This window comes from Castor canadensis, chromosome 7 (genome assembly GCF_047511655.1).
Source record: "Castor canadensis chromosome 7, mCasCan1.hap1v2, whole genome shotgun sequence".
NCBI lineage: Eukaryota > Metazoa > Chordata > Mammalia > Rodentia > Castoridae > Castor > Castor canadensis.
Window position 1 is genome coordinate 57,378,235 of NC_133392.1, and position 13,101 is coordinate 57,391,335.

Below are 13,101 nucleotides of genomic sequence, written 5' to 3' on the forward strand. Positions count from 1 at the left end.
ATTCACATGAAATTTTTTGCCCAGACTAACTTTGAACTATGATCCTCTCAAGCTCCACCTTCCGAGTAGACAGGATTACAGGCTAGAGTTACCACACCTGGCTCAGAAAGCGTATTTCTAATAATGTTAGTCCAAGTGTGCTGGAATTCAAAGAAGGGCATAGTTTATCATGATAGTTCCCAACCTGGAATTAAGGACTAATCAAATATTGGCCCAGGCCAGGCATGAATTCCCAATGAAGAGACTTGATTCTGATGTGCAGTTTATCACCAAACAGAACTAACAGGTAAAGTAAAGTTTTTGCGTAGACTATCAAACTTAAAACTAAGCATAGTAACCAGTTGTGGGCCCATTACTAAGTATGAGTATGTAAGAAATTCTCATTAAAGAGCATTCTGTGTCCTTGGTGAGTTTTTTGAGTTTTTTTTGTTGTTGTTTTTGGTCAATTTTGGTTGCATACCAGTTTTTGGTGGTAAGCCACTAATTCATAGAACCACCATCTTACTGGATCATTCTGGGGAAATTTATTTAATCCAAGTTTCAGATCGTTAGTCTTTAAAATGAAAAAAAGTAAGCTTAGAGGGCTGTATTAAATATGATGACAAATACACCTAGGAGTTTATAATGTACCTTCAATATTTTAACCTCCGTGAATGATGTTACCATCTAGAATTCAAGAAAAATGTGGCAGCAGCAGCACACACACAATGAGCAGAGTAGGATATCTTTTCTTATTTTGGAGTCATAAGACGTCTTAACATATTCTAGGTGCAACATTTTGGAGAGAAGTAGGATCTGACATGAAATTATTCGTCTCAGTCTACAGTTTATCTTTTCATTATCTCAGTATCTTTCAGAGGATTTTGTTTTATGTCCGATGAAATAAAAATGGTAATTTTTTTCTTTTATAAGTCATGGTTTCATATTTTAAGGAAGTATGCTTATCCGAAGTCCAAAAAAATTATCCTAAGTTTTCCTTAAGGAGTTTCAATAGCATGATATTTTACTGTAAGACTATTCTCCATTTTGAGTTAATTTTATATGGTGTAAGGCATAATTGAAGTGTTATTTTTATTTTTTGCATAAGAATGTCCAATTGTTCCAGCAAATTTTTTGAAAAATCTGTCCTTTTTCATTGAAACACCTTTGTGTGCCTGTTAAAAATTGCTTTCTGGACCCAATGTTATCCCACTGATTTATGTGTATACCCTTTCCCAAATTTCAGTTTTAATTACTATAGATTTAGAAAAAGTCTTAAAATAATCAGTGGATCTTTGCTACTTTTTTCAAATAATTTTAACTCTTCTAGTCCCTTTATGTTTCCAGATAAATTTTAGAATTGGTTACTCTGTAACTGGAAAAAAAATCATTAATACTGTCATTTGACTTTTCATTTTCAATCTGTTAATATGGTCAGTTACAATAATTGATTTTCAAAGGTTGAGCTGCCCTTACACCCATAGATTATAATAAATCTCTAGATCAATTTGGGAATAATTAAAATTAATTACATTGAGTCTTCTAATAATTGAACATGATATGTCATTCCACTTATTTAGGCTCTTCTTTAATTTTTTTGGATAACAAGTTTTAGCTTTTACCCCTTTTTATATATTATTTCATTTCTTGGAGCTATGGAAATCCTCATTCTTTTATAATTTTGCCTGTTCATTCCTAATATAGAGAAATACAACTAATCTTTGCAACTCACAATCATGCCATCTGAAAATACAGGTTTTAACTTTCTAATTTATAATCTTCTGATTTCTTTCTCTTATTTTATTGGACTGAATAGAATTTCTAATAAAATGTTGAATAGATATGGTGAAGCAACCTTCCTTTTTTGTTCCTCACGTTAAGAAAGCATTGTTCTTTGTGCTGTTGGGGGTTTAACACAGGGTCCTCTGAGTGCAAGCCATGTCGGGTCTGTTGTGATCAATGCTACTTAAGCACTCATGGACAGTTCTTGTGTGACCTATGCTTTTGTACCTGCCTAGAAATGGAATTGCTGAATCATGTGGTAATTCTCATGCTTAACTCTGAAAATTGACAGACTTTTTCAAAGCGACTGTTCCATTTTACATTCCTACTAGGAGTGTCTGAGAATTCAAATTTCTCCACATCCTCTCCAAATAGCCCTATTATTTGAACTATGCCCTGCCATTTTTCTTTTTAATTTTGTTTTTGAGACAGGGTCTTACTGCTGCCTTTTCTGGGACTGGCCTCAAACTTGCAAACTTCTTCCCTCTTCCACTTTCCAAGTACAGCATGCCCCACCACACCAGGCAAGCATTCATTCTTTTGCTACTAAATATGAAGTTAGCTAGGTTTTTTGCTGATGCGCATTATCAAAGTATGGGGTTTCCTTCCTATTTCTTGTACATAGATAACATTTATTTTGAATAAAATTTGAATTTTATTGAGCACATTCTCTGAGTCACTAATTCTATCATTTGATTTTTCCATTTTAATTTATTAAAATGGTGAAACAAAATAATTGATTTTGAATAATTATTCCTTTCATTCATAGGATAAACTGTACTGGGTCTTTACACTATTACTCTGTCTTATATTGCTAGATTTGAATTCCTAATAGCTTATGAATTTATAGATATCTTCATGAGAAATATTGATATATAGTTTTGTTTTCTTATGATGTTTTTGTTTAATTTGACCACTAGCATACTGCTAGCTTGATAAATTGAGTTGAGATGTGTTCTATTTTTCTTAAGTCTCTAGAAATATAATTAATCTTATTTCTTTTTCATTGCAGTACTGGGATTTGAACTCAATCCCACTTCACCAGTCCTTTTATGGTGATGGGTTTTTTTAAGAAAAGGTACAGCGAATTGTTTTCCAGGGCTGGCTTCGAATGGCAATCCTCCTAATCTGTGCTTCCTGAGTATCTCAGATTACAGTCATTAGCCACCAATGCCCGGCTTCTTATTTCTTATTTAAATGTTTTAATGTTCATTAGAATTAACCAGAGAAGCCATCCAGAACTGGAATTGTATTTGTTGGAAGACTTGAATCGCAAATCCAATTTCTTTAATGGATGAAAGTATTCAGTAGGCCTTTATCTTTTTCAGTGAACAGTCAACAGATTTATTAAGATATAATTCACATGTCATACAATTCATCCACTTAAGGTAAGCAATCCACTGTGTTCTCGTGTATCCACAGAGTTGTACGTCAATCACCACAATCAATTTGAAGACATTTGATTACTCCCCAAAAGAAATCCTGCCCCTTTTAGCTATCAACTCCAAATCTCCAGTTTTCCTCAGTAACCACTAATCTGTTTTCCTTATTTATTTATTTCTTTATCATCTAGTATGAAATAACATTTTATGTTAACAGAATCATACAATATGTAGTATATGACTATCTTCTTTCACTTAGCGTAATGTTCTCAAGGCTCATCTTTCCTACAGAACTTCATTTTTTATTGGCAAATTATAACCATTATATAGACATAGCACCTTTTATTTACCCATTCATCATTTGATCTAATTTGGATTATTTTCGCTTTGGGTGTATCAGGATTAATGCTATTTCAGAGCATCCTTGGACAAGTTCTTGTGTGACATATGTTCTTATTTCTCTTACATATGTACCTAGAAATGGAACTGTCAAATCATATGGTAATTCTTATATTTAACCATTTGAAAACAGTCAGGCTATTTTTAAAGCAGCTATGCCATATTACATCCTGTCCAGTAGTGTATAAAAATTCATGTTTCTTCACATTCTCCCCAAATGCTTATTATCTGGCTGATGTCATTCAAATATTTATGTCCTTCAAAGAACTGATTATCACATTTATGTACATAGAGTTTTTATGGTATTTTAATATTATCCTTTTTTTTTTTTCGAGGTTCTGGGACAAACACAGAGCCTCATGCATGCTGAGCAAGCACTCTGCCACTGAGCTACACCTTCAGTCTTATTATTCTTTTGTTGTCTGTGGTCCTATGTGAAGTCCCCTTTCATTTTTTTATTTAATTTTTTATTATCATATTATTGTTTTACTGGGAGTTCATTTTGACATTTACAAAAGTGCCTACAGTATATCTTAGCTAAATTCACCCACTCCATCATTCTCCTTGATCACCCTCCTTCCTCCGTTCTTAGAATAGTTTCAGCAGATCTCATTTTTCTATTTTCATTTGACTACCATAATCACCCTCCTATACTCTTTCCTTATATCTTCCTCTCTCCCTCTAGTACCAACCCACAGATAGTACCTGATTTACGTTCCTGTTCTCTGTTTAAGATAGCTATACAAAGAGTTTCAGTTTGACATTTCCATGTATATACATATTATAACCAGAATTGATTCAGCCCTTGCATTTTTCTCATTTCTACCATAATCCTCTTCTAAAGGTGAGTTCAACACTTCTATATTCATTCATGTATAGGAACTACATCTACCATATTCACCTTCTTTACTTCCTTTTACCCTCCCTCTCCCATTTGTACCTTCTCCTTAGCGTGACCTGTTTTTCATTCTTGTCCTTCATTGTTCAAGTGTTTGTTTGTTGGTTAGTGAGATTTTTGCTTGTACGTATATTGTGCTTAATCAATTGAACCCCCTCCACTGCACTTTCTTGACCCTTTCCCCCATCCTGTGTTGTTTAACAGTTTTTATCATGTCTCTTTTTGTCTTGTTCCTATACAAATGTGATATATTTCATTATTGTTTGCTATCTTTCTTTATTTTCTTTTCCATTGGTCTCCTTTACCAGTCCCACTTTTGGATACATGGTGTGTTTATATATATTTTTTATTGTTATGTAGGGTTGGGGGGTACATTGTGGCATTTACAAAAGGTCTTACAATGTATCAAATATTTACATCTATGTATATATAATATTGCTTATATTTGTATTGGGCCTATATTCCACATATTAGAGAAAACACATGGCCTTTGGCTTTCTGAACCTGGCTAACTTCACTTAAGGTGATGTTTTCCAGTTCTATCCATCTACTTGCAAATGACAAAATTTCATTCTTCTTTAGTTTGAATAAAATTCCTTTGTATATAAATATCACATTTTCTTATCTGTGGGCATATTGACTGTTTCCATAGCCTGGCTATTGTGAATAATGCTGTAGTAAACATAACAGTGCAGTTATCTTTACTATAACCTGTCTTAGATCTTTCATACTCCCATTCATTCTCTGTATCCATAATTTGCATTTCTGCTTTTATACTGCCACAGCTACATAAGAATCTATTTACCTCCTCTAGGGCTGGTCCAGTCATAAGTTTCATTCATTATCCCTACCTTTTGACCTAGTAAAGACAATTTTTCTTAGAATTTTTCTTCTGTATTTGGTGCACAATTCTTGCATTCAAGTCATCCAACTGTGTAAGCCAGGAAATATGGGGAGAAAAAGGGAGTAAAGAAAACCTCCCCTAGGACTTACTTTCTGTACTATGTCCAAAGCTGTAGTTGTCAGCAGTGGACCAGTTAGAGAGAGGTATCCTTACTCCAGTTTAATTGGGAATGGTGCCACCAGCTCTCCAGTCTTATATATGACATATTGGCGAGGTAAACTCATTGAGCTATCAGAAAAATCTGCTCTCCTTCCTATTGAATTTTCTCACAAAGATATAATGCTCCAATGATGATTTTAAAGCACTACAAGAGTTTGAGTATTTGCTCACTCAAAAAAAACTAAATTATGTTCAGCACAATTTTAAATGTCTCTACATTGAAATGTAATCCAATTATTTTGACATGCGTTCCAATATGATTGGACTTGGTTCTTTAATTTAAATAATGTTTAGGCCCCCTACTTTCACCTACATGGTCTTCTAAGACATGAGAAAATTTATAAAATGTATTTCTCATTATTCTCTGTCACATTCCTTTTTGTATATTCATTTTGCTCCTAAGTATTTTTCTGCCTCATATCATAAAATGGTCCTACTGTTTATCATTTCCTCAGCCACAGTTAAACACTTGGAAGATTTGGATCATGCTCTGCTTTTCTGCACTTAGCTTAATGCTGTACTCACAGTCAGTAAATACCAAATAAGTTTTGACTGAAAAGAACAAGTAAAACAATCTTAATCCTTAATTATATTCTGGTCCCAAAATAGCATAGGGGATAATGTCGCATTGAGACACTTGCAGCCTGAAAAGCTGGAGACAGTTTTACAATCTCTTTATAGACAATGTGATATATAGGAGGTGTAAAGAAAGGATGGAACTTACTTCAAGGAAATGAACTCTGGCGTTTTCTATGATGGATGGAGATAAGGGTGAATGGATAGGAATTGGTTAAATATAGGATTTATGAATTGATTAATCTCTTTTCATAATAGTACATAAGAAAAAGCTGGGGACAAATAATTAAGCCTTACAATTATTTAGTAATATTAAGAATTAATTGTCTTATATAATTATATGATAAAGCTGATAAATAAATTATTTCATAAGTCTTTATCTATATGGCTGTGTGTATAGAGCCCAGATCTCTCGCATGCTGGGCCAATTCTCTAGCATTGAACTATAATCCCAGACCTTGTTAGTTAAATATCTTCTCAAGGGCAGTTTCCCAATTTTCTTTGAATATCCTGATTTATGGATTTAATCACCCCTAAGAGTAGCATAAATTGCAAGATAATGTACTTGCACCAAGTTCTGCCCTGCACCAAGTTCTTATCATTCTTCCAAAATATTCTTCCAGAGAGGAAGATTATTTACATCTTCCTTATTTTCTTCATTTAGTGTTAGGTAGACACAGTGTTTTCCATCAATGTAGTTCAATACATTTTTGTTAAAATGACTTCCTACCTGCAATTAATTGCATGCTATGGTCTATCAACTTATGTATATAATTTATACAGCATTTGAAGAATTTTTGTTGTTTTGTTTTTTTACAACAGGGTCTCACTATGTAGCCTATGCTGGTCTCAAACTAGTCATTCTCCTGCCACAGCCTCCTAAGTATTGGGTTTTATGGGCTTCCCCACCATTAACAACTCTTCAAAACCTTTTTGGGGTAATAAGGGAGAGACTGGGGTTTGAACTCATGGCTTTGTGCTTGTCAGACAAGTGATCTATTGCTTGAGCCATGTGGTTCTTACTGTTTGCTCGGGGCAACCTGGATTGTAATCCTCCTACAGAATGATTCTCACTGTCACTGGGAAGACAGGTGTACACCACCAAGCTCAGCTTTTTCCATTAAGATGGGGGTCTTACACACATTTTTGCCAGAGCTGGACTAGAAATGTGATCCTCTTAATTTCAGTCTCTCATGTAGTGTGGTATGACATGTGCCTCCATCCCAGTAACTGACTGAAATAGGGTTTCACTAACTTTTTGCCTGGGCTGGCCTCAAACCATGATTCTTCCAATCTCAGCCTCTGAACTAGCTAGAATTATAGGCATGAAACACCCATTTCTTGCTTTGAGGACTTTTCAAATACTTTAAAACATAAGTGAAAACACTACAAGGAAAAAGAAAAAATGAAAGAAACTACTGGCCATTTTTTTTATCCCTTCTACCACATAGCTTTATATTATCCAACCTCTGTACTTTAAAAATAGGGTTTCTTGCTCCTGCTTATGTGAGAAATTATGAGTAGAAGTTTCTGTCCTATGAAATCACTTGCATACATTCATTACAGGAAAGTCAGTGGTTGGAAGAGCAATCTTCCCCATTCTTCTGTGGGAAATAGATGTTACTCGTTATTGAATAAAAACCCAGACAATATTTGGATATGATGTCTGAACAAAATAGTTTCATAAAATTCATTGTTAACATAAGGAATTATTTTAAAATCAGATTATATTTTATTTTTGAGACTGCTATGTGCTTTTCAAGTAGAACCAGGAAACATGTCTGAGAATTGTTTCTAATGTACAACAGTTTAAACCATTCTTCTTAAGACAAGGGTAGTCTTCTCCATCATTAAACTTAATAATATATTTCCAGTCTTGTTTTTCTTCCTTTAATATTTTAAATAGTAGTCCATTGTTGCATTGGGTGGCTTTGTTATATCAGAAAGGATGTTTGTGACAATATACAATATTCATGCACACAAAAAAATTAATAACTGGTTTTGTCCAAATAAGTATTTCACAGGAGGCAACAGCATAAAAATTATTGAAAGTTAATTTGATAAGTTGGAATCATTTAAGCATTCCACCAATTTTTACCTTTTTTCTGAGAGTTATGTTAAATGCTCATTTTTTATAAAATGAATACATTTTTATAAAGAGGTGCTCTCAATTTGCTTTTCATGTTAAAAATATTAGTCATCTGTCACCAAAGTGACTACAAACTAATTAGGTATTCCTGATTTGTTTTTAATTGTCCATAAAGGAAAAAAAACTTTAAATATGTGCCTTCACTATAAATTCAGGTACATCATATAATTTAGTCTTTGGCTACTTGTGGTATAAAATGTGGCTTCATCTATCATTCTTTCCTTAAGCATATGTCATAGCAATACATGTCAAAAATAGAATTGAATTGCTAAAGAACAGGCAAAAATATCTTTTGCTATACTTTATGCTGTTTATAATTTGATTTTTAAATATTTTCTCTTCAAAATGATTTTATTTTGAGGAAAGGACACAAATTTATGAACTTGGATGTTATGGACTGAATGTTTTTATTTCCCAAAATTCAAACGTTGAACCCCTAATCCTTGATGTGGTCATATTTGAAGATAGAACCTTTGAGAGAAGGGAGGCCTTATGAAGGCATTAGTGTTTTTATAAGAAGTGACATGAGAGCTTGCTTTCATTCTCTCTGCAATCCACCATGAGGGAACATACCAAAAGGAGGCTGACCACAAACAGCGACCACAGAATTGTGAAAAATCAATAATTATAGCAGTCTGACCTAAGATACTTGATCATAAAAAAATGAATAAAAAGTGTTTCTGGAAGTGAGAACAGTTTAGGAGATAAAGCTTTAACAGAACAAGAACACAGATCTCAGGATTTATTTACTATTTTCTGTAATTCTTATCATTTATATATTGCATTGCTATATATATACTGCACAATATTATGTACTGTATTTTCCCACTTCAGTCAGAAGGTGAATCACATGAGAATCTAATCCCTAAGTACTGTTCTACAATATTCATATCTAATAATGATGTCAACAATGATACCAACAACTGCTGACATTTATTGACAAAAGACTATGTAGCAAACATTTCAAGGATCTATATGCATGCTTCAGTAAAAATCATCATGAAAATTCTAAGAGATAAATTTTATCACTACTGTTTTATAGATGACAAAGCAAAGACTTAGACTGGTTAAGTAATTTGCTGAAGTCACAGTGGTAAATATTGGAATTAATATTCTAATCTACACTTTGGTGGTAATCTCTACAAATATTTGTTGCCTACTAAAACACAGAAAAGTAAATTGCTAAGTATTTATGTAGTTTTCTTTCTTTTGATATATTGTTCTTAATTTTTTGTTGTATGCAAAATAAATGATATATAACCACCAGAGAAATAGTAACAGTAATAAACCTTTTAAAATATGGATAACATACTTAATTCTCCAAAAGGAAGAGTATATGAGGTTAGCAGCTATGTTTAAAAACCCTAAAACAAAACAAAGCATTCATTTTTATATTTTGGAAGTTTTCTTCTTTAGTCATTAAGTAGATGTGAGATATTGAGAATTTGAAAATAGCTAGATAGCAAATAATTAGTTCATTTGTGTAGGATGTAGAAAAATGACTCGTAGATTAAGAAGGGGAAGGTAAGTAAAGTGATATGCTTAGGAATACCAGAGATCTATCTTACTTCTCTTTTCACATTTGAGTATATGAGACCCACATAGTTTAAGTGACTTTTACAATTATTTCTTGGCAATTCTAAAGCTAGAGTTTTGGTTTTCTCAATTCCCTAGTTAATGCTTTCTCCACATGACTATGGCAAAAAACATATTGAAAGCAATGTTTGTGAACTGGTCCCCTATGTCTGTAATACTATAAACCATCTATCATGAATTAGTCCTGGAGAGGATTTCTTCTTCCACACTATTCTATATCATCAATCATACTTATTAAGGGCTTTGAGGAGTGATTCACTGTGTTGATATTCATCTATTTAACATATGTCTACTGAGTGTCTATGGCATGCCAGTTCCTTGATTATGTTTCTGTATTAGATGTAAGAACAGATGAGGGAGGGGGGGAGAGATGCATTCACTCACACAGTTCTAGTCAAATTAGTGACATGAGAACCAACTGAGCATAAACAATTTAGAAATTATGGCAGGTGGTGTATAAGACGGCCTAAGGAGCTCTGCTTCCTGGTATGCATGCACTGTTAATACCCTTAATTTAAGTAACATAGTAACTCTTTGAACTTAGCGACACACTTCTAACAAATTGAAAAGCAAAAGTGATGTTTTGACACTTCAGAATTTACATTACACAAAGATGTTGGCTTCTATCTTGGTCTCTTTCTTTCTCTTTTATTCTCCCTTCCATTTGAATTGCTTACTCTGAAGAAGCCAGATGCCATGTTGTAAGAACTCAAAAGCAGCACATGGAGAGGCCAATGTGGCAAGGAACTGAACCTCCTGTCAACAACCACTTCAATGAGGTCGAAAGCAGATCCTTCAGCCTAGATTCAGGTGAGACCTGGCTGATGGCTGCCCTGAACAATAGCTTCCCTGCAACCTCTTGAGACCCAAAGCCATAATCACTCAGCAAAGCTGTTCCCAGGAATGAAAAAGCAAGCATGTTGGTGCTTTAATTTGCTAAATTTTAGGAAGGTTGTTTATAAACCAATAGATAACGAATATAGAGAAGATAAGATATGTTGCATTTCTGAATGTTTTTAAGGATGTAGAGTATTGAGAGGTAATTTAGTGTACAGATCACACTGTTGTACGAAATAGACCATAAAAGGCTGAGTCAGTCCCGAGGAAAAAGTTATGTCCATTCTATTGAGATGTCATATATGTCACTTATTCTAAATGAAAATTTAGTCAGCAAGGTGTCAGAGCTTGGAAAGTCCTCTGAGAAAAGGAGCATACTCCAGGAATTGTGAGTGCATAATGTCTATGCATTGGTGTGAGTGTGAGTGAATCCCAAAATTCAAGAGTTGAAATGTAATCAATGATGAGATAGCAAAAGAAGTGGAGCCTTTAAGAGGTAGAGAACTCCTGAATGGGATTAGTACCCTCATAAAAAGAAGTTTGAGGGAGCTTGTATTTTCCTTCCACGATGAGGACACTTACAAGGCAACATCTATGAGAATCAGGACCTCATCAGATGCCGGATCTACTGATACCTTTACCTTGGAACTCCTACTCTCCAAAACTTTGTAGTCCAAAGAAGGTATTTTTATAGTAGCCCAAACAGTCTGAAATAATTTAATTATGCAAACTTATTGAGCATCCTCAAAAAAGAAAAAAGTGAACACAGCAGTTAACAGCAAAACTTAATATAACCATTTAACTTACTGGGTAAATGTGTGTGTGTGTGTAAGAGTGTGTGTGTGTGTGTGTGTGTGTGTGTGTGTGTGTGGTGTGTTCTTGGTGATTTCATATTGCTCTATAAAATGAATGAGTTTTGACTGCAACATTTACACAAAGTTAGAAAATCGAAAGGGTTTGCAAAATTGTGCAAAACCCACTGACACATGAATTTTTCAAGATGGAGAATACAGTGCAGAAAGAGAAAAAATATGCAAAAGGATCAGGGCTTTGGAAACCTGCAGACACACCTACCAGGGTCCTTCTTGGATTATGAATCATATATGCAAGAAATTTTGGTTTTAGGATAGTTTAGGCAAATAATCTCAGTCTGGTCTTCTTATGCCTGGCTGGTCATTTAAATAAGCCAAAGTGTGAACTGTCAATTCACACATCCCTAAACTGTGTAAACAAGCTGACTCTGGAAGTCACAAAGGGGTGTTCAAACTTTAAACATTACAAATTATTAGATAGTTCTCATCCTTATTGTGGTCAAAAGTTAATGCAGTTTGAGTATTCCTTACCCAAAATATCTTGAAACAGAGTGCTTCGGATTTGAATTTTTCAGATTTTATGTTATTTGCATATGCACAATAAGATATTTTGGAGAAGGGACTCAACTGTAAACACAAAATTCACTTATGTTTCTTATGCATATTATACACGTATCTTGAAGGACATTTTATACGTTTTAGTGTGCCTATATTTTGAGTACAACCCATCATCTAAGACCCAGTGTAGGATTTTCCACTTGTGAGATAAAATTAGTGCTTTAAAAGCTCAGATAGTGGAGCACTTCAGATCTCAGATTTCTGTATCAGAGATGTTTAACCTTTTGTATACTTTCAGACATACCAGGCAATAACAGAGAGATGCTCTAGTCCAACAGTAAGGTAACTATTTTATAAGATGACCATTAAAACAAAGGAAGTGAACCATTTAACATATAATATAATATAAACTATCCATATACAGTTATGACATTAGCTATAATAATTAGGTTAAATAATCTAACCTAGAAGGTAACACACACGCACAGGAAATTAATGTGAGTCAACTCCCTGTATAGCTATCCTTATCTCAACCAGCAAAAACCCTTGTCCCTTCCTATTATTGCTTATACTCTCTCTACAACAAAATTAGAAATAAGGGCAAAATAGTTTCTGCTGGGTATTGAGGGGGTGGGGGGAGAGGGAGGGGGCGGAGTGGGTGGTAAGGGAGGGGGTGGGGGCAGGGGGGAAGAAATAACCCAAGCCTTGTATGCACATATGAATAACAAAATAAAAAAATGGGTAAAAACATGCACATGTATTTATGTATGTCATTTTTATAAACATAACATATCTTCATAACAGGTATAACATAATACTGAAACCATATGATAAAGAAATCTGCTTTCATAGCAATAGCAAAAGATATGACAAATATAGACAGTAAACATATAAAAATTTTAAGCTGGTACCAAACAACCAGACACAGCTTAAGGTTTTAGGATTATATAGTTATAATACTCTCTAAGCCTGCAGTGTGAGGCCTAGTATACTTGTCTTTTAGGGAGGATAGTGAAATTATTTTCTTTTTTTTTGTATTCATTTATTCACATGTGCATACATTGTTTGGG

The 13,101-nt window shown here is 34.0% G+C and overlaps 1 protein-coding gene across 4 annotated transcripts in view; it reads right to left on the minus strand.

The window, feature by feature from the left end:
• Positions 1-13,101, minus strand: part of Ctnna3 (catenin alpha 3) — a 1,740,232-nt gene that overhangs the window by 380,752 nt on the left and 1,346,379 nt on the right. The gene's annotated exons all lie outside the window — the stretch shown is intronic.